This window comes from Rhinatrema bivittatum, chromosome 1 (assembly GCF_901001135.1).
Source record: "Rhinatrema bivittatum chromosome 1, aRhiBiv1.1, whole genome shotgun sequence".
Classification (NCBI taxonomy): Eukaryota; Metazoa; Chordata; class Amphibia; order Gymnophiona; family Rhinatrematidae; genus Rhinatrema; species Rhinatrema bivittatum.
The window spans coordinates 468,054,950-468,075,982 of NC_042615.1; positions in this window are offsets into that span (position 1 = coordinate 468,054,950).

Consider the following 21,033-nt stretch of genomic DNA (forward strand, 5'->3'; position numbering starts at 1 on the left):
GACTGTGCATGCATATGCAGATTCACGTCTATAAAACAAGTGAAACAAAGGCTTTATGATTCTCACCAAGGTTCCCGCATCTGAGAGAGAATACCAAACAAGAGTTCTCACCACTAGCAATGGACAACACCCTTGGGACCAGAAGAAACCATCCTGTATGCCCACCTGATCTCCAGAACAAAGAGATGCTGACCCAAGATGCCTGAGCCAGCTGGTAAGCTTTCCTGACCTGCATACAAATGAACACAGAAGCCGATGCCTTTACAGAGGGAAGTCACCCAATTCCCTCAGCTGCTGCTTGCCAGCATGGTGACAGAACAAACTTTAACTTTTAATTAAGAGGTCTAAAGTTACTTTAAGCTTGGGGAGTAGACAGACTATGATTGCTCTGAATTAAATCTGTTCAAACTTGCGGTCAATAAGTTGTAGTGCTACTTTAGAAATTGTGAAAACATCTCCAACTTTCTAAATATACCTAAATATACCTAAACAATTGTTATATCGGTGAATTATATTTTAATTAATAAAACTCTCAATAAAATATCTAATATTAGACAAACAGGATGAGTCCTTGTTCCGATTAAAATGAACTCTGATTGACCCTTATCTAAGTAATCAATAAATTCATAAATATTGTGCATTGTATAGTTGGAGGTTCCAATCCATTATTGCTTTATAATTTGTGGTGTTACATTACCTACAGAAGAAGCACCACAGTGGCTCCCAAAGCAGATTCTCTCCTGTGGCTAGGTCTCTACAACCAGACTTCTCCTCACAGCTGTGCTTCAGACATATATTCAAATTCAGAAGTGGAGCATAGGCTCCAGAATACTGTTCCACTAATTGCTGTTACTTCTCAGACAGTATCCAGCTGATCTATTACCTGTCTCTAACCAGTGCCATCTAAATTCTGGCAGATTTCATCCCTGCTGCAAGGTAATTACCTTTAAATTTGTTACCAATCCTGCAGCCTTATAAGCAATGTATCATGGCAGAATCTAAGCCCACAGACAGAACTGCCCTATTTCCAGAAACCACAGAGGCTGAAATCCCACCTCAGGACAATAGAAGGCCTAAGGGGATTGTGATTCTCACTCAAAAAGCCAGAGAAAATTATGAAATTGGCAGAGATTAGTATCTTGAGAAATTGGACAAAACCTGGGAAAAAAACTCAGAGTAAACAAGCTGTGAGTCAGTTTAAGTCAACTTACAAAAGCTACCAATTCCTGTCACAAAAATATTTCACTTTTCTAACATGGATCAATTTGTATGAGATATTGCAGCAGCGAGGTCTTCAACAAACCACTGATAAAGGACGTGACAGTTTAGTCAGACAGACAGCAGAAGTCGAATCTCAAATGGAATTTTTAAAAGAAACTGTCACAGAGCTCCAGGTCCTCCAGATGCACAACAAAATCCTCAAAATCAGCATGCTCAAAAGAATCACCAGAGCATGTGCAGAAAGCAGAAACCACACAGGAATGTGCATCTTATAGCTGGAAAGAGGCAGCCTTAAAACTAGAAATAGCTAGAGAGGTGGAAGAGCAGCAGAAAGCTGCCCTGCTGCTGCACACAAGAAAGAAAAGTTAGAAGCTAGCCTAGAAATATTAGAGATGTGAATCGTGTGATCGATCGTCTTAACGATCGATTTTGGCTGGAGGGGGGAGGGAATCGGATCGTCGCGGTTTTGTTTTTTTTTAAATCGTGTAAATCGTAAATCGGGGGAGGGCGGGAAAACCGGCACACTAAAACAACCCTAAAACCCACCCCGACCCTTTCAAATAAATCCCCCACCCTCCCGAACCCCCCCCCAAAATGTCTTAAATTACCTGGGGTCCAGTGGGGGGGTTCCGGTGTGATCTTCCACTCTCGGGCCACAGGTGCGTTAATAGAAATGGCGCCGGCGCCATTTTGGTTCCTGTCCCCCGACGTCACGAGCGCAGGAGATCGCTCCTGGACCCCGGCTGGACCCCCAGGGACTTTTGGCCAGCTTGGGGGGGCCTCCTGACCCCCACAAGACTTGCCAAAAGTCCAGCGGGGGTCCGGAAGCGACCTCCTGCACTCGAATCGTATTGCCGTATTGCAAAATGGCGCCGGCCATATGGCCATACTGCCGTATTGCAAAATGGCGCCGGCCGTATGGCCGTAAGGCCGGCGCCATTTTGCAATACGGCAATACGATTCGAGTGCAGGAGGTCGCTTCCGGACCCCCGCTGGACTTTTGGCTAGTCTTGTGGGGGTCAGTAGGCCCCCCCAAGCTGGCCAAAAGTCCCTGGGGGTCCAGCGGGGGTCCGGGAGCGATCTCCTGCGCTCGTGACGTCGGGGGACAGGAACCAAAATGGCGCCGGCGCTACCTTTGCCCTGTCATATGACAGGGCAAAGGTAGCGCCGGCGCCATTTCGATTAACGCACCCGTGGCCCGAGAGTGGAAGATCACACCGGGACCCCCCCACTGGACCCCAGGTAATTTAAGACATTTTGGGGGGTTCGGGAGGGTGGGGGATTTATTTTAAAGGGTCGGGGTGGGTTTTAGGGTTGTTTTAGTGTGCCGGTTTTCCCGCCCTCCCCCTTCCCCTCCCCCTTCCCCCGATTTACGATTTTTGACGATAAATCGGGGGAATTCATATTGTATATCGCCTCTAACAATTTTTGCCGATTTAAAATATATCGGACGATATTTTAAATCGTCAAAAAACGATTCACATCCCTAAGAAATATTACAACAAGAAAAGGAGGTCTTCTGTTTAAATGTGTAACTGACACTCTGTGTAACTTCATGCCTTCTGTTAAGGGTTGTAACTGCTGCTCCATGCAGATTACCCCAATGCTTCATTACCATTCTCTTGCCATTAGGGATCCTCTGTGTTTATCCCATGCCTTTACTGTTATTATCTCCAACACCTCCACTGGGAAGGAATTCCAGGTATCCACAAAATATCTGACACTGATCCCAAATCTTCCTCTTTAGAGCTTCTTGTGTTTACTTTCAAAACTGCAAAGAACTGAAAAGCAAAATGATGGAGAAGGTCATTTTGGTCTTTTTCTGAGTGTCCTTTTGCCATTGTAGATGTTTAAAGGCTTTCAAGCTGATGCAATATTGGCGTGGGGAAAATGGGCAATCATAATTGTGCACTCGCTCTGCCAACGTGCGCCGGTCGACCTCTCCAGGGCACCCAACTTCATATTTAAGTTGGCTGCCGTAGTAAAAAGGAGGCGCTAGGGGAAACTGTACACCGCTAGCACCTTCTCAGCAGTGGGCACCCAGGAGAGGCCAACTGTTAGCTGGTTAGGAAAACGGACGCTCAATTTTATGAGCGTCCCTTTCCTAACCTGTGCTCATTATTTGAGTGTCTCTTTTCCGTTTTTGTTCCTCCGACTTAATATTGCCACAATATTAAGTCAGAGGAGGTACAGAAAAGCAGTATTTTCTGCTTTTCTGTACATTTTTTTGGGCTGCTCAAAAATTAACGCCTGCTCCAGGCAGGTGTTAATTTCTGAAGGTAAAAATGTGCTAGTCAGGCGCACTTTTTTTTTTTTTTTTTTTTAAATCAAGGGAGAATAGCTAATAGCCTCATCAACATGCATGTGCATGTGATGAGTGCTATTAGCTTTGCACAGGGTTGGACATGCATTGTGGATGTGAGTTTTGGACGCATGAATCCTCTTATAGCATAATGCGTTGTGGACGCGCATCCAAAACGCGAATCCAATCATGGGTTAACCAGTGCGATCTGATGAGCACACTGTATTGCATTAGCCTGTCTCTGTTTAAATATGTAAAGGATTTAAATAAGGGTAGAAAAGGTTTTAATTTAGTCAAATAAAAAGATATCACCTACAATATCGGGCGGATTTTAAATGCCCTGCTCGCGTAAATCCGCCCGGATTTACGCGAGCAGGGCCCTCGCGCGCCGGCGCACCTATTTTGCATAGGCCGCCGGTGCGCGCAGAGCCCCGGGACGCGCGTAAGTCCCGGGTTTTTTAAGGGGGCGTGTCGGGGGCGTGTTGGGGGCGGGGCCGAATGACGCGGCGTTTCGGGGGCGGGATGCGGCGTTTCGGGGGCGGGACCGGGGGCGTAGCGCCGGCCCGGGGGCGTGGTCGAGGCCTCCAGACAAGCCCCCGGGTCGGATGACGGCGCGCCAGTAGTCCGCTGGCGCGCGTAGATTTACGTCTGCTTCTAGCAGGCGTAAATCGAGGGACAAAGGTAAGGGGGGGGTTTAGATAGGGCCGGGGGGTGGGTTAGGTAGGGGAAGGGAGGGGAAGGTGAGGGGAGGGCGAAAAAAAGTTCCCTCCGAGGCCAATCCGATTTCAGAGCGGCCTTGGAGGGAATGGAGGCAGGCTGCGCAGCTCGGCGCACGCAGGCTGCTCAAAATCGGCAGCCTTGCACGCGCCGATCCAGGATTTTATAAGATACGCGCGGCTATGCGCGTATCTTATAAAATCCAGCGTTCTTTTGTTTGCGCCTGCTGCGTGAACAAAAGTATGCGATTGCGCTCTTTTTTAAAATCTACCCCTATATGTGTTAACTTTTATTTCTACATATCTATAAGCGAACGAACACAGCCACCACAATACTTTCTTCAAAATGTATCTACCCAAATTATATTTCATAGTATAATAAGTTCTGTTAAAAGAATAATTGTTAGCACACTAAGGGCTCTTTGTTGAAGTATATTAATAGTACAAATTGCTATGGCATTATTTCCTCCTGCCTCCTCATACTAACAGAATCACCCGATAAACATTTTAAAAAATGCAGTTTAACAGGTGCTAGTGGAGTGCATCAGGGATCTATTTTGGGGGCCACTGCTTTTCAATATATTTATAAATGACCTGGAAATGGGAACAAGTGAGGTGATCCAATTTTCCGATGACTTTTATTCAAAGTTGTTAAATCACATGAAAATAGTGAGAAATTGCAAGAGGACCTTGCAAAACTGGGAGACCGGGCATGCAAATGGCAAATGAAATTTAATGTGGACAAATGCAAAGTGATGCTCTTAGGGAAGAGAAACCCATATTATAGCTACACAACGCAAGGTTCCACATTAGGAGTCACCATTCAGAAAAAAGATCTAGGTGTCATTCTTAATACATTGAACTCTTCTGCTCAGTGTGCAGAAGCAAATAGAATGCTAGGAATTATTCAGGAAAAGGATCTAGGTGTCATATTTGAGGATACATTGAAATTTTCTGCTTGGTATGCAGCAGCAATCAAGAAAGCAAATAGAAGGCTAGGAATGCTTAGGAAAGGAATGGAGAAAAAAAACAGAGAATAACATAATGCCTCAGTATCGCTCCATGGTGTGACCTCATCTTGAGTACTGTGTGTGTACAGTTGTGGTCACCACATTTCAAAAAAGATATAGCAGAATTAGAAAAGGTACAGAGAAGGGCAACCAAAATGATAAAGGGGATGGAAGAATGAATCCCCTATGAGGAAAAGCTAAAGAGGTTAGGACTCTTCAGCTTGGAGAACAGATGGCTAATGGGAGATATGATAGAGGTCTATAAATAATGAGTGGAGTGGCATGAGTAAACATTAATCGATTGTTTATTCTTTCATAAAGTAGAAAGACTAAGGAGCACACAATAAAGTGTGATACACTTAAAACTAATAACATTTTTTTCCTCAACATATTAAGCTCTGTAATTCAGTGCAAGAGGATGTGGTGAAAGCTATTAACCATTATTAAGGTGGAGTTGCAGAAATCTACTTTTATCTCTGGGATAAGTAGCATGGAATGTATTACCTCTTGAGATCCTTCCAGGTACCTGTGACCTGGATTGGTCACTGCTGGACACAGGATACTGGGCTTGATGAACATTTGGTCTGACCCAATATAGCAAGTCTCTTATGCTCTTATGTAATATTTGATGTTTATCTACAGAACATCAATATAGAATGTAAATTCATGTGAACTCCTTTCTGTATCCTCTTCATATTTTTATAGGATAATGAAGGAATAAGTTAAATGAACATTTAAGATTTTCAGGTATAGTAATTTGGCGTGCTTGCTTTGTTTCTCAAATTATACCTCTTGTGGCAATATTACCGTGAAAAGCAAGCTACTGTCGTCAATCATCCCCAGCAGTAACATCCTTAGCTATGCCATTACAATTCCATAATTCTCAGCCTCTAGTGAATTATTGGCTGACAAGGGTTTTTTTTTTTTAAGTATTATTCACTGTAAGATTTCAACAAAGAAATTATTTGCCTAAGAATGTTTTTAAAAAAAGTATATTACCAATTACATAGTTCCCTGAATACATAATCTCAAGCAGCCCAAGTGGAAGCTCTTCACAGAACTTGTCTTGTTCCATTGTGTTATAATAAAGATCTTCTCAGAGAAATAAACATTTAATCTCTGCAAACATCTAATCTTACTTTGCAGTGCACCCTGACACTTCATGTCATTCAAACAAAACAAAGCAAAAGGAAAAAAAGTAAATGATAGAGAAGCTTTAGCTTGCATTCTTTAAATATTTACTCAATTGCTTGCCCTTAAGCTGTACATGCTGTAGCACTAAACTCAATTTCATCCACCAGTGGATAGCAGACACTTTGGACAGGCTTCCTGAAAACTGTGGGCTTATTCATGCACAAGCACATGCCTCAGATAGAGAGGAGCCATTTTCCTATCTCAAGCAAACCATATAAATAAGTTTTCTAACAATATGTACCTATAGTCCCACATATGGTATCGCCACACCTTGCTGGGTTGATGCAGTGACAATTCAGTTAACACAGTAGGGTTTACTATTAAATGAAACAGGAAACTGGAAAGATTTTCATCACTCCATCTCACAGCATACAGCAGTAACTCTTAGTCATAAACTATATACCGTACTCACTTTCTAATAGGTTCTAAGATTTTATGACCATTAGGGATGTGAATTGTTTTAGGACGATTAAAATTATCGTCCGATAATTTTAATATCGTCTTAAACCGTTATGGAACACAATACAATAGAGATTCTAACGATTTATCGATATAAATCGTTAGAATCGTGAGCCGGCACACTAAAACCCCCTAAAACCCACCCCCGACCCTTTAAATTAAATCCCCCACCCTCCCGAACCCCCCCCCCCCCAATGACTTAAATAACCTGCGGGTCCAGCGGCGGTCCGGAACGGCAGCGGTCCGGAACGGGCTCCTGCTCCTGAATCTTGTTGTCTTCAGCCGGCGCCATTTTCCAAAATGGCGCCGAAAAATGGCGGCGGCCATAGACGAACACGATTGGACGGCAGGAGGTCCTTCCGGACCCCCGCTGGACTTTTGGCAAGTCTCGTGGGGGTCAGGAGGCCCCCCACAAGCTGGCCAAAAGTTCCTGGAGGTCCAGCGGGGGTCAGGGAGCGATTTCCCGCCGCGAATCGTTTTCGTACGGAAAATGGCGCCGGCAGGAGATCGACTGCAGGAGGTCATTCAGCGAGGGTTCCGGCGCCTCCTGCCGTCCAATCGTGTTTGTCTATGGCCGCCGCCATTTTTCGGCGCCATTTTCCAAAATGGCGCCGAAAAATGGCGGCGGCTGAAGACAACAAGATTCAGGAGCAGGAGCCCATTCCGGACCGCTGCCGTTCCGGACCGCCGCTGGACCCGCAGGTTATTTAAGTCATTTGGGGGGGGTTCGGGAGGGTGGGGGATTTAATTTAAAGGGTCGGGGGTGGGTTTTAGGGGGTTTTAATGTGCCGGTTTTGCGATTTTTAGATTTTTAGATTTTTCACGATTTTTCACGATTTTTCACGATATTTTACCCCCCCAAACGGCAACAATACGATTCCCTCCCCCTCCCAGCCGAAATCGATCGTTAAGACGATCGAGGACACGATTCACATCCCTAATGACCATACTTGCATGCTTAAAAATAACCAAAGAGTGGAATTAGCAGAGAAGGTGCATATCCTAGGTGTAATAATAGACTCTGAACTAAACCTGAAATAACACATATCACTGAAAGTAAAAGAAGGATACGCTAAACTAATGGTTCTCAGTAAGTTAAAACCTTTATTAACGCTATCAAATTTCCAATCAGTTTTACAAGCACTAATTTTCTAGGATTACCACAGGTGACTACACGACCACTTCAAATATTGCAAAATTCAGCCACAAGAATACCGACAGGTAAAAGGAAAAGAGACCACATTACTGGAACACTTGCAGAACTACATTGGCTACCTATAGAACAAAGAGTACAATATAAAGCACTATGTACAATACACAAATTAATTCATGATGAAAAAGCGGAATGGCTGAACACAGCACTACGTGTACATGTTCCACACAGAAATCTGAGATCGGCTAATAAGGCACTACTGACTATCCCATCTGTTAAGTCAGCTAGACTCACACAAGTAAGGAAGCAAGCACTATCTTTGGCAGGACCCACATTGTGGAATTAAATGTCACTGGAGATAAGACTGCAGAGAAACTTCAAACTTTTCAAAGGAAGTCTAAAAACTTGGCTTTTTAAACAGGCTTTTTATAAAGAGAATGAAAAAAGTAAATAAGATCGTAACTCAGCACAAAAAATGTAGTTTTTACTTTTCTTTTTCTTTCCCACCATTAAATACACCTTAGATAATTACCTTTATATATGAACTGCAAAAGAAACTTTTCAACTTAATGAAAACAAAACTCAAATAGTTTTATATTAAAAGAACCCTGTTATCGCTCATTGTTGGCATGTCTATAATGTGTTATCTATTTTAAACAATTTCTATTACTTTATGTGCCTTTTTTGTAAACCATTGTGATGGTAAATTAACTGAATGACAGTATAGAAAAGATTTTAAATAAATAAACATACACATAAACCTCAAAAACATTCATCAAACTGATGCATGTAAAGACATGTTCTAAATGATCTGCCTCTTTCCATTTTTCCTGAGTCTTTCATAATGCTTCCTTTTAGTCTTCAAGGATTGTTCTATAATATTTGTGGAAGGTGCTGATTTACAGACCAAAAAACTTCCATTTAATCAACAAAACAGGTAAAGCAGGAACAATGATAGCATAAGCTTCCATACACTGCTCCAGTGGGTCTCAGTCTTTACTGAGGAAGATCTAAGGTAGGTATCTATGCCAGAAGTGATATTTAAAGGTGTTAGTTCAGAGGAACTAAAGCAAATCTCTGAACCTGGAATATATAATAGGGTAAATTGACAAAATACAGAGTAGAAAATCACCTAGACTAGATGGTATACATCCCAGAATGCTGAAAAAATTGCAAAATGAAATTTGCAGACCTATTATTAGTAATGTATAAACCATCATTAAAATCAGCTACAGTACCTGAAGATTGGAGGGTGGCCAATGTAACACCAGTTTTTTAAAAAGGGTCCCTGGGGTGAACAGGAAACTATAGACCAGAAAGCCCAGGAAAATGGTTGAAACTATTATAAAGAACAAAATTACTAAAAATATAGTCATAATTTAATGGGACAGAGCCACCATGGATTTAGCCAAGGGAAGTCTTGCCTCGCTAATCTGCTACATTCTTTTAAAGGCATGAATAAACATGTTTAAAGGTTAGTCAGTTGATATAGTGTACCTGGATTTTCAGAAAGAGTTTGACAAATTACCTAATGAGAGAATCTTCATGAAATGAAAAAGTCATGGGATAAGAGGCAATGTTCTACTGTGGATTGAGAACTGGTTAAAGATAGAAAACAGTGGGTAGAGCTATATGGTCAATTTTCGCAATGGAGGTTATTCAGAGTTGTTAAATCACAAAAGGATTGTGAAATATTGCAAGAGGACCTTGCAAGACTGGGAGACTAGGCATGCAAATGGCAGATGACATTTAATGTGGACAATTTCAAAGTGATGCACATAGAGAAGAGTAATCTTTAATTACAGTCACCCAGGAAAAAGATCTAGGCATCATCATGGATAATATGCTGAAATCCTCTGCTCGGTGTACAGCAGCAGCCAAGAAACCAAACAGAATGCTAGGAATTATTAGGAAAGGAATAGAGAATAAAACAGAGAATATCATAATGCCTCTGTAGTGCTCCATAGTGCAACCACACCTTGAGTAGTTTGTGCAATTCTGGTCACCACATCTCCACAGGTAACAACTTAAAAAACCTTTATATGTTCAGTATATGTTTTTAGTCAGAAAGCAACACAGAAGGCTTGCAGTTGGGAGCTAAGCAGAGGAAGCATAGCTCATAGAGCCATAAAGGAGAAAGAGGAGGAGCCTGAAGCTTGGAGGGCATGGCAGGGCATGCAGGCAAGCACATCAGGACATTTTCTATTCTCACACCACACTACTGAGCCTTTCAGAGGAGGAACTGATAAGAAGATAAAAAGGAAATAGCACAATGAGAAAAGGTGCAGAGAAAGGCGACCAACGTGATGTTGAAGATGGAACAATTCCCCTCTGAGGAAAAGCTAAAAAGGTTAGCACTCTTCACTTGGAGAAGAGAAGGCTGAGAGAAGCTATGATAGAGGTCTATAAAATAATGAGTGAAGTGGGTCAGGTAAATGTGAATCAGATGTTTACGTTTTCAAAAAGTAGAAAGACTAGGGGACACTCAATGAATTTACTGGGTAATACATTTAAGACAAAGAAGAAAATATTTTTATACTAAACACATAATTAAACTCTGGAATTTGTTGCCACAGGATGAGGTAAACGTTTAGTGTAGCTGGATTCAAAAAAGATTTGGGCAAGTTCCTGGAAGAAAAGTCCATAAACCATTATTAAGGTGGCATTGCTTATTCCTGGGATAAGTAGCATGGAATCTATCTACCGTTTGAGATACTGTCAGGTACTTGTGACTTGGATTGGCCACCGTTGGACACAGGATGCTGGGCTTGATGGACCTTTGGTCTGACCCAGTATGGCAAATCTTAGATTCTTATGTTCTTAACCCTTTTCTGTAGGTACCATTAATTTTGGGGGTATGGATGGCAGATCCTCCACTGTATGACTTAAACAAAAGTCCATTAGAGGCCTTCCCTTCTCTCTCTGCCCCACCCCCTATTACCTTATCTTCCCCTATTCCCTGGGCATACTCATCTTCCCTTCCCTCTCCCTAGCCTCCTATCATAATCGCCTTCTCTTCCTTTCCTTTCTTTTCCCCCCAGCACAATCATCTTCCCTTCTCACACCTCCTGGAATCATCCTACCCACTAGTAATTAATCAACGTACCTCCCCATCCCCTTAAAGAATCATCTGTCCTTCTCTTCCACTCCCCCCCCCCCCCCCCCCCCCCCCCCCCACCATCACAATCATTTGTCAGCCTTCCCCCTTAATCTTTTCCAGCCAGCAGGAGTTAGACGAGCAGCATTTATCTGCCGCTGCTTCCTTTTCTGCCAGCTTCCTTCTGCAGTCATAACAGCATGGAGCTCTATAGTCTCGAACACTATGGAACCCTGCACAATTCCAACTATAGAGGGAAAGTGGCAGAGGAGGCATCATCTGTGGAAAAGAAACAAGAGTGTATGATTAAGATACAAGAGATCAGTGTATTTCAATTGTGTAAGCCCAATAGTCTTTATAGAATAATAATAATTGAATCCCTTCCTTAGCAAGTGCACCTCTGAGGATGGGAGTGCACAAGAGATCCATCAATAGGGTAAAAAGTGCTAGAGAAAGCCACATGGAGAGAGCTGAAAGATAAGTGTAAGCTGTTTTCTCCACAGAGCAAGGATTAGAAGGTATTTCTGTATCTCCGTATAATACTCTGGAGTCCAATGAGGAGTCAAGAACTGAGACAGGCATTGCTCCTAGTAATTCTGCCACTGAGAGAAACAGTAACAATGAACTGCAAATATGAACATGTTTTTTCTTCTGTAAAACTCATCTTCTAATCATCTGAAGTAAAGAGAACAGTTTTGGGAACAAATCACCCTATATCACTGTGAATTATTCAAAGAGTCAGATGTGCCTGAAGAAGAACCAAATAATAGGGATGTGAATCGTTTTTTGACGATTTAAATATTGTCCAATATTTTTTAAATCGTCATTAATCGTTAAAGAGTGCGATACAATAGAAATTCCACTGATTTATCATGAAAAAATCGTTAATCAGGTTAGTGCACACTAACGGGAGTTAGGACACAACCTAAAAACCCACCCAACCCTTTAAAACCACTCCCTTAGCCTCCACCACCCTCCCGACCCCCCAAAAAATGTTTTAAAATTACCTGGTGGTCCAGCGGGGGTCCCGGGAGCGTTCTCTTGCGCTCGGGCTGTCGGCTGCCACTAATAAAAATGGCGCCGATGGCCCTTTGCCCTTGCCATGTGACAGGGTAACCGTGCCATTGGCCGGCCCCTGTCACATGGTAGGAGCACTGGCCGGCCCCTGTCACATGCTCCTACCATGTGACAGGGGCCGGCCAATGGAACGGTTACCCTGTCACATGGTAAGGGCAAAGGGCCATCGGCGCCATTTTTATTAGTGGCAGCCGACGGCCCGAGAGCGGGAGATCGCTCCCGGGGCCCACTGGACCACTGGGTAATTTTAAAACATTTTTGGGGGGGTCGGGAGGGTGGTGGAGGCTAAGGGAGCGGTTTTAAAGGGTCGAGGTGGGTTTTTGTTTATCGGCCGACAGCCCGAGTGCGAGAGAACGCTCCCGGGACCCCCGCTGGACCAGCAGGTAATTTTAAAACATTTTTGGGGAGGTCGGGAGGGTGGTGGAGGCTAAGGGAGCGGTTTAAAAGGGTCAGGTGGGTTTTTTGTTTATCGGATCGGGCGCAGCCAAGGCTTACGCGCATAACTCTGAATTTTAAAACCGAAAACCGCAGCGCGTGTACACTAGATATCCTCCTAAATTAACTGCCGCTCCTGATGATCTCTGTAGATCTCTGATGATCTCTGTAGATCTCGAGTTTTAGGGTTTATAGAACAGGATGAGGAGTCCGGATCAACTGGAAGGGGGCGTTTAGGATGAAGAACTAAAGAGGTCTGAAAGTCCTTGCTATTAACTGAGCAAACTGGTGGACCAATTGCAAAACTGGGAAAGTGCCTCACATGAGCATGTTCTGAAATTCTCTGACACATACGCATAAAAGCCGACAAGGTCCTATGGAAGACACACGCGCACTAGCTGTGCTCGTGAAATCTCTTAAAAGGCACAGCTGGTGCATTATAAAACATGTGCATGCAAGTGCGCACACAATTAAAAATTTTCCAGCACATCCTTGCTCGTACCCTGATACTTGTGTGTATGAGTGCACACATGTTCATTTTAAAATCGACCTCATAATGGCCACTGAACCCAACCAGTATCTTCTTATCACTTCTTCCTTTGAAAGGCTCAGTAGTGTGGTTGAGAATGGAAAAAGTGCTGATGTGCTTGCCTGCATGCCCTGCCATGACCTCCAGGCTTCAGGCTCCTCCTCAAGGCTGTATGAGCCATGCTTCTTCTCCTCGGCTTCCAAAGTATGTGACTGTAAGCGTTCTAAGTTGCCTTCTGACTAAAAGCATATAATATATATATGAAGATTTTTATAGGTTACTACCTGTGGTTAACTGCTTGCTTTTTGAGATGTGGTGACCAGAATTGCACAGCCCAAGCAGATGGGACTTCAGGTGGGTGGGAGTATTCTGAGAGGGGAAGCCAGATTACTAAACAGAATTCCAAACAAGGAAGGGAGGGGTGTGATGGGGGGCCCAACCTTCGGCCACAACACTTATACGAACTTAGAAGAGGTTTGGGGCGTTGGGTTTGCACAACTCAACAGGCCCATCTTTTACAATGTGTTGGGGAAGGGAGAAACTCAGCAGTTTTGGGTTTTTCTTTTGTTATTTTGTACTTTGACTATGCTACTTAACCAAATATCTTTGAAGATATACAGTTAAATAGAAAGTTATCTGGCAAACTTAGCCAGATAGAATTGAAAATCGGCTAAGTTAGCCAGATAACTCTTGCCTGAAATGCCTCCAAAATGCTTCTCTTTTATATGGCTAAAATCAAGATGGATAAGTGGCTCAATATTCAAATCCTTTCCATTTAGATGGATAACTTAATGTTATCCATTTAAATGGCTTTTGAATATTGACCTCCCAGTTAATAAATCATAATAAATGAAATAAATTATAGTTGTTATTAGCCTTTTATATTATTTTTGGGATTTATGTTTTACTAATTTGGGCATTTTTGAAAGAAATTCAATCTTGAGCTGTAAAAGATATTTCAAGAGAAAAGGTGATATTGTAACCTTGATGCTGCAGTTTAAGAAGAAAGAATATATATTGATTGGTGGAAGACACTAGAATTACAATAATAATAAGTAAAAGAGAGTGCACATCTTTGTGTATGTATGGATGATGTGTATGAATGAATAGAACATTTGTAGTACAATAATTTATGTTACAATTTAAATCTATCACACTGTTGACATATTGGAGTTATTAGATAATATGGGGTCCATATTCAGCCACTGGGCTGCTAGTTAAAAGGTAGATTTTAAAAGCATAGCTCACACAAAAACAGTCACATACGCGTGTATGTGGGCTGCGCAATCAATGCAAATTTTAAGAAGCCGGGAAGTATGCATGTACATATCGGTACTTGTGTGCACGTCAAGAGTAAGGAGACAGAAAATGGGCGGGGCATGGTTGATCCGGGGCGGGACCACGTCTTACGCACGTAACCCTAAATTTTGCGCAGGCTGATCATGGCGCGCGTTGGCATGTTACTTGCGTAATTTTACTGCTGGTCATCGAGGAGCGAGTCTCCTGAGCACCAGGGTGGAGGGGGGGAGAGAGTGAAAGAGAGAGAGAGAGAGACAATATGACACTTTATCTACTCCCACTGTAAGAGGAGCATTTTCAAGTCAGGGTAGGTATTTGTTTTGGGGGGGGCAGTGTTATATTGGTCTGCCTAGGGTGCAAGGATGTGTAGACCATTGTAACACTGTCCCCCCAAAACCCACCCTGAGTTGAAAGTGCCCCTCTTACAGTGGGAGATATAAAGAGTGTCAGATTGTCTCTCTCTTTCTCTCTCTCCATACGGTTACTTGTAACAGCATGTTATTCAAATATGTTGGTAAAGGCTGCACAGATACGAGCGGCAGGGATATTTTAATGATATGCGTGTTCTTGCGCCCACAATATAAAATTAAGTATTTCTCTGCTCACATGCCAATACGCGCATGTAAGTTAGCCACATACACCTATACGGCTAACTTAATCGGGATGTTCAGCAGCACTGCCATAAGAAAATAAGAAATTGTCATACTGGGTCAGACTAAGGGTCCATCAAGCCCAGCATCCTGTTTCCAATAGGGATGTGCATCCGTTTTCCACGGATTTGTAATCCGCAACTTATTTTTTGCTATCTGTTAAATACGTGGGGAGGCGAAACGCATCGCGACTCCCCACGTATTAAACAGATTTCTGTTTTATTCAGCCTCCTAAATAAAAATTTAAACCCCCCACCCTCCTGACCCCCCCAAGACTTACCAAAACTCCCTTGTGGTCCAGCGGGGAGTCCAGGAGCCATTCCTTGCACTCTCACACCCTCGGTGCTGGTTTCATCATGGCGCCGATAGCCTGTGTCACAGGGGCTACCGCTGCCATTGGTCAGCCCCTGTCACATGGTCACCGGCGCCATCTTGTGCTCCTACCATGTGACAGGGGCTGACCAATGGCACCGGTAGCCCCTGTGACACAGTATGGGCAAAGGCTATCGGCGCCATTTTGAGTCCTGGCATCGGACGGCAGGTCGCTCCGGGACCCCCGTTGGACCCACAGGGACTTTTGGCCAGCTTGGGGGGGGCCTCCTGACCCCCACAAGACTTGACAAAACTCCAGCGGGGATCCGGGAGCGACCTCCTTGCACACCGGCCGTCCGATGCCAATACTCAAAATGGCACCGATCGCCTTTGCCCTCACTATGACACACATAGTTTTGCTTCCTGGTTCCTGGGGTGACGCCCACTGAACAGCAGGTCGACGTTAACAGCTGGGCTGGAGCTTAAAGCCAGTCTCCCTCGGCGCTTGTCGCCGTCCCGGCGCGTGTCGCTACCAGGGAATTTTTGGGCTTCATTGGACACAAGTAAAGTGAGTAATCACTTTTATATTTTCTCCCTGCTCCCAACCCACCCAGGTTAGAGTTTTAAATTGGAGAAGACTTGGAGAAAAGTAATATCTGGTATCACTATATAATTCTTAATAAAATGCCGCATACAAAAAGAAAGGCAAAGATAAGAAAGGCAATAACACCCTCTCTATCTGAGCCACATCAATCTCAGATACCAGCATTCTTTTCATCCACTCCTAGAATAGAGCCGGAGGAGGTGGTCATTGTAGATCAAAGCACTGAGCGGGCGCTTAATCTACCGACCGAAACATCTTTGAGCCCCGGAGCTCCGTGTACCCCTCCACCGCCACAAGTAAATTCTTTGGAAGTATCAAAAGTTTCCTTATCTTTAAGTGAAGGCAATGGAGAGGTCCTGGCTAATAAGGAGAAAGAAGAATCAGGAACAGGAATAGATTTGAAAGTTTTACCACCTAAACCAAACGAAATAACACTTGACTCCCTATGGTCTGCTATTGTCTCTCTCGAAACTGCAATAATAAAACTAACACAACAAACTACAGATGCAAATCTGCAAACAAAAAATTTGGAATCTTCATTAGAAAAAATGAACAAGGAAAAACAAGGAGTGGAACTAAGATTGAATGCGCTTGAAACCTGCCATCAAAGGTTTACAAAAACAGAGATATTACACACAACAAGAGATTAGAGATGATTGAGAATCAACAAAAGTACTTAAACTTAAGAGTACTCAATTTTCCTAAGCTCAATCTAGTCTCACTCTTGGACATGTTTAAGGAATATTTATCATGTATATTGAAATGGCCTGAGAAATCAATGCCTACTATATCTAAAATATACTATGTGGATATTAAGAGTAATACAGCTGAGGGAAAGAAAGAGGAGGGATTGTCATTAAATTTATCAGAAGTGTTAGAAATGACGTTAGAATCAAAAATTGAGGATAGAACTACCCTACATGTTAGTTTTGTTTTTGCAACAGGTAGGGATGCTATATTCAGATTGTTTATGAAGAAGAGAACAGAACTTTTCCACAGTGGAAAGATCTGGGTTTACCCAGATCTTTCCAGAACAACTCAATTAAGGAGAAAACAATTCCTAGAATTAAGAACAGACGTGGAAAGTAAAGGTGGGAAAATGATTGTAAAATATCCATGTAGGTGTGAAGTTTGGAGAAATGGTCAAAAATATGTTTATTTTGAGATAACACAGTTAAAAAAGTTTCTTGAATCTTCCCCCCCCCCCCCGTGAAAATTAGCAACAGGAACGAAGCAGAAAAAAATATATATATATATATCTAGGTTTGTCTTTTCCTTTTCAATTGTAAAAGGTATTCCTGTTTTCCTTAAACCGCTCAAATTTCTTTCTCAATCCTGGAGCATTACCTCTCACATTTCTTACTGCAGATTAGAGATATATACCTAAGTTATTATTATTGATATAACAGTATGGAAAATCTGTAACCAATTGTTTATTTTCTTCTATGTAAGATTGTTAAAATCAGCATAAATAAAAAATTTAAAAAAAAAATAGCCTCTTTCATCTCACCTTTTAACCTTGCCGGTAATTGTTTTGCCTTCCTTCCACCTTTCTTAATGCATGGAATACATCTGGGCTGCACTTCTAAGATTGTATTTTTAAACAATGTCCATGCATGTTGAACACTTAACATTTGCAGTTGCACCTTTCAGTTTTCTTCTAACTATTTTCCTCATTTTATCAAAGTTTCTCTTTTGAAAATGTAGTGTTAGAGCTGTAGATTTACTTATTGTCCCCCTTCCAGTTATTAGTTCAAATTTGATCATGTTATGATAACTATTGCTAAGTGGCCCCACCACCGTTACCTCTCTCACCAAATCCTGCATTCCACTAAGAATTAAATCTAAAATAGCTCCCTCTCTTGTTGGTTCCTGAACCAATTGCTCCATGAAGCAGTTATTTATTCCATCCAGGAACTTTATGTCACTAGCAAGTCCTGATGTTACATTTACTCAGTGATCAAACATTGGGAACACAACTATCAATATTATAAATAGCCTCCATGAAGGTGTCAGCAAGCCAGTCGCTGTGTTTATAATCAAAACCAGCCGGTCTTCTCTATCATCCACCTTCACACAAATTTATTTCAAAACTACTTTCTTCTGAGTTTTTTTGTATATTTTTTGCTTTTTATATAAAAAATCCCAATCCAGGAATTTTCAGCGCCCAACATGGCCGTGTTTCACACACGTAGTACTTCTTCAGGGGCATTAATCCAAGAGTTTAGCAATATCTGTAAACATTATAACAGAAAATCCAATTTCAATATGTATGTAGAAATAACCAAAAGTAAAACAGAGATACTTAGCTTCTATGAGGGGCTACCATTTTTCATCGGGAACATCGTCTCAACCATCTTGTAGCAGAAACGGAGGAACCGAGGCTGGCGAGAGCGTCGCTTTAAATATCTTGTTGGTGCCAAGAACGAGATCAGGACGTCACTCTATGCAAATGAGGATATCCAAACAACTGTCATGACGTCAGGTAGATGATGGAGGAAAACAAAGAAAATACCTATTCAGATACATATCTTACAGCAATAAAGTTTAACCCAAGAAAACATGTAAGTCCAATTCTTTATTTTAACTGGAAGAATTAACTGTATTCAATTTGTAAATCCAAAGTTGTTCTGTCCAGAGAAGATGTAAACCTTGATTGCCCCCCCCCCCCCCGCCAATGTTGAACTACCTGATCAATGACACAAAATGTTAAATTGTCAAAAGAATGTTGATGTTGTCTACAGTAGGTTACCAAGGGCTCTTCCATACGACCAGTTCTTATATTTGATCTGTGTTCAATCATTCTCGTTTTCACCATTCGCTTGGTTTTACCTATATATATCAAATTACAGGGACATTTAATCAAATATATCACCATGGTAGAATTGCACGTAGTATGATGTTTAAGGTAAATTTTGAAACCAGATGGTAATTGTAAAAATTCTTCATTGTTCATGGAATTTGTACATACTGAGCATGATTGACAGGGTCTATGGGAACCAGAATGTTCAGTAGTAGTGACTAATGGAGGAGAAAAATCTGAATGTACCAATCGATCACGCAAATTTTTCGCTCGAGAAAAAGTAATCTGTGGGTAAGAATGAAAAACTTCATGTGTCTGTAAAACATGCCAATATTTGAAAACGGCCTGTTTTATAATTTTAGCTGCAGGAGAAAATGGTAAAATACAAGTTGGAGTCGCTGATTCTTCTTTAGGCTGAGTGGTAAATAGCCATTCTCGGTGAGAGAACTTTGCACGTAGATAGGCTTTTCTAATGCATTTCTTTGGGTAGCCTTGTTGCAAAAGCCTCTCAGATAAAATCTTAGATTGTACTTCAGAATCAGCAATAGATGTACACAATCTACGGAGACGTATAAATTGGCTCACTGGAAGGTTCGTCTTTAAAGCACGTGGGTGTGCACTCTGAAAATGTAAGTATGTATTTGAACATATAGATTTTCTATAAATCGAGGTTGAAAAACCACCATCAATGAGTTCAATTTTGATATCCAAAAAAGAAATGTATTTATCTTGAATTTCTGTGGTAAAATGTAAATTTGAATTACAGGAATTCAGCCAGTCCAAAAAAATCTGAAATTCTTCAACTGATCCTCACCACAAAATAAAAACATCATCGATGTACCTCTTCCAGATGAGCAGCTGATGTACAAACCTATGTTCAGGAGCCAATTTTCTTCAAATTTCTGCATATATAAATTGGCTAAATCGGGGGCCATGGTCGCCCCCATGGCAGTCCCACAGATTTGTTGAAAAAAGAGTGAATTGAAAGCAAAAAAAATCTTTTTTAACGCTATCTCTAATAGTTGAGACAAAAAATTACTAGGAATTCGATGTGGACATGGTCTTTGATCAAAGAAAAAATTAGCTACCTCAATGGCTTCATCCTGTGGAATAGATGTGTACAATGCCTCAACATCCATTGTCACAAGTTTTAAATCTTTGGTATCAAGCTTTAAATTTTCCAAAAAAATCACCATCTCAGATGAGTCCCTAATAAATGATGGCATTAAGGGGACAAAAGGAGCCAAAAAATGATCGATAAATTGAGATAACGGTTCTAACAATGATCCACAACTCGATACGATTGGACGACCTGGTGGGGTGTTGAAGATCCTTGTGAATTTTTGGAAGTGTGTAAAATTCTGGAATTCGAGGGTATGGTTTGACCAAAAAGGAAGCTTCTTTCTGAGTCAAAAAAACAGCTTTTATTCCTAACTGTACTATGATCGAAATTTCCTTTTTAATTATCAACGTTGGATCTTGAGTCAATGGTAGATAATATCGAGTGTCATGCAGTTGACGTAAAACTTCAGACTCATAACTGGATCGATCCTGAATGACAATTTTCCCTCCCTTATCAGCAGATTTTATTATCAAATTAGAATTATAGAATTAGAACACAGTTCCTGAAGTGCCAATTATTCTTTGTGAGAAAAATTAGAATAAAACATATTTGAATTAGTTGTAAGAGAGGCAATCTCTTGAGACATCAACTGATAGAAAACTTTAATGGCCGGATCTTCCTGGCCTGACGGTACCCAAGTAGATGGATTAGAAATGATTGAACTATCAGGTGCTGCAGAGTGTGTAGAAAAAAGTGTCTTAATGTCAATGTATATGTGAAACGAAATAGAGAAACTTGAAGAGCAAACAGATCAATATGTGGCGTGGGTACAAAAGATAATCCACGTTCTAAAATCGAAATCTGAAGCTCAGTTAGAACAGTAGATGATAAATTCAAAGCTAAAGATTCCTGTGGTATTGGGACCGAGTCCCACGTGTGGTGGATCGTATTGGTCTCGAGTTTGATAACGGGTATATCGATTGCTGGAAGGCTGGCAGGAGCCCCTAGATCCTTGTCCTAAAAAAGAGGAAGATTGAAATCTCCCATTATTTCTGCACTGCCAAATTGGTTAGCTTCCCTGATTTCTCGTAGCATTTCATAATCTGTCT